Source organism: Tasmannia lanceolata, unplaced genomic scaffold (assembly GCF_043159265.1).
Source record: "Tasmannia lanceolata isolate RefF3 unplaced genomic scaffold, GAP_Taslan_0.1 ptg000004l, whole genome shotgun sequence".
Classification (NCBI taxonomy): Eukaryota; Viridiplantae; Streptophyta; class Magnoliopsida; order Canellales; family Winteraceae; genus Tasmannia; species Tasmannia lanceolata.
Window position 1 is genome coordinate 3382539 of NW_027518681.1, and position 2711 is coordinate 3385249.

A 2711-nucleotide genomic window follows, 5' to 3' on the forward strand; every position below is an offset into this window, starting at 1 on the left:
TCTCGAGTTGGATCATTATAAGAACCTCGTGTGGAAAAGCCCTGCCATAGCTTCTCAAATTCTATGTCATTGATGGCAATGGACTACGATACCAAAAAAGGCTTGGTTTGGAGCCTTGTCATGGGGGCTATCCAAAGAAAGTAGAAAAGGCTTAGGTAGAGGTAGGGTAAGGGGCCTTGCTTTATAGGGAAAATGACCTCGAAATTGAGGATACATTCAGTGACACTAATCAATCAGATAATCACACAATATCTTGCAAAGATATTAGCGTACATTTCATTTTCGAAATTGACGATACATTCAGTGACACTAATAAATCTGACAACCAAACAATATCTAGCAATGATATCGGCGTGCATTCAAACATGGTGATATACTCTGTATGGCATTATCTTCCCGGATGCCATTTTTGTTAGGATTTTGTGACTTTTATTGTCGCCTTTCAGGATAAGTTAGTCGTTAATCTAATTTATCTTCTTTTATACTCTTGTGTACATCATTGTATGATGGAATATTGGTAAATCCCTTAACCGGTTGGGACCTATATTTCCACGGTGAACGGGGTATCAAGAATGTGTACTGACCTAGTTAGTGTCAGGACAAGACCACCGAATACATCGTGCAAGGGTCATAGGACCATGGGACCCGCCGATTGAATACAACCCTTGAATGTGGTACTTAGAATGTTTCGCCAGGGTTTGTCTAAAGGGATCGGCTCCTGAAGATTGTTGACCGTATGTGTTTGAGGAATCACATGTATCATGTGTTTGTGTGTCACACTTGAAAAATACTCATTCACAGTATGTGGAAATACACGCATGTGCAAGGGATCAGAAAGTAATTCGACGGAATTGGGCTAATGTACATTTTTTTTCGGAATACATTGAATTACGTGCACTGACACACTTAACTAGAGATATGTGCCATGTCTTGAATTACGTGCACTGATACGTTGAATTACGCAGTACACTTAACTAGATGATGTTGTGGTGAAATCTTTGGTATGGGACATAGGGCACTACATTGTAAAGTGTGACAGATGCCCATGATGGGACTCATTGCAATGTGCCATACGAAGTTGAGGAATTAATTGTGGAATTTTTTATTAAATTATATTTAATTTGAGTGTGTTTTTAGAGCTCTCAACAAATACATGAAACTTGAAAATAAATACCTAATTGTACTTGACGGTTGGTCAAGCCAAATTGGAATTTTATCGGAATATTTTTTATGAAAAATTAGTTAATTTTTCCAAAATTATTATAGTATTAAATTATTATTTTCTGGAATAATTATGTCACGCAAATTTACTAAACGATTAACTATTTGGCTGCTCAAAGTTGAGAACAATTTGAAATGAGGCAATCCGAAAATATACGGCTAATTGGAAAAACGGAAACTTCCCTTGATTGAACTCGATTCAAAGTGAAGGGCTTCATAAGTACAATTGATCAGGAAACTGTCCGAGGGTTATGTACACTTGGCTTTGTGGAAATTACCAGTGTATGATGGTTTAACCGGTAATTACGGCACTTGGGAATAGGGCTGTTCATTATTCGGGTTTAACCGAAATAACCGACCGAACCGAATTCGTTCGGTTATTTCGGTTCGGTTGGAAGATCAATCGTTTCGGTTTCGGTTTTCATGGATGCCAAATTTCGGTTTTCGGTTTCGGTTTCAGTTATGTCAAAAAACAATTCGGTTAACCGAAATAATGATAAAAATCATTATTTTTTCAAAAAAAGTATGATACGGGCACTCCAAAGGATGATCAAAACCGTCCATTTGATTGATCACAACTTAATTAGGTTGTGCTCCAAAAATAATTTCGATTGGATGATCCTAGCCCTCCGATCGAAACCAAGATTTTACATTTTTCCCTCTTTTTTCCCCACTATTCGGTTATTCGGTTTATTTGGTTATAACCGAATAACCGAATTTTTAATCGGTTCGGTTTCGGTTCGGTTTTGAAAATTTTCGGTTCGGTTTCGGTTACCGAAATTTGATAACCGAAATTATTTCGGTTATCAAATTTCGGTTATTTCTATTCGGTTATAACCGAATAACCACCCCTACTTGGGAAGACCAATTTGGTCCTTACAAATTGGGAAATGCAAGACCTAACCCTAGACCAAGGGTTTTAGCGAATGTCTATAAATGGCAGAAAGATCCCACTCCCTAGCACTTTCACTATCATATAATTCTGGAATTTGGATTTGGAAGAGAGCACCACCGGACTTGAAGGTGAATAGGGGAGTGGATCAATTTCATTGACGGTCCAAAACATCCAACATCCGCAATCACATTGTCCGCTGTGCACTACGTTTTGAGGTACTATTCTCACTCGTTTCGGATTAAAAGTTTAACTTTATAACAATTTTTACATATTTAGTAGGGGTGTCGGTGGACCAGACGGTCCGATAGATCCAAAAGGTCCGAACTTCATTGTACAAGACGTGGGCAAAATAGTTGGATCTGTCGAATCTAATTTGGATGAATATCATATGGTCCCTAGCAGATCCCTAGTTACAAACTATATATAAGCAAATTTTATAAGCGACTGTTCCCATCCAAGGACAAACAATATACGTGGTTAGATGTTTCAATGTGGGGAAGATGAAGACAAAGATGCCAGTGAAGAAGAAACGAATTTCAAGTTTTACTCAATTTCCTAAGGCTATCGATATTTGCACTACCATGTTTTGATGATC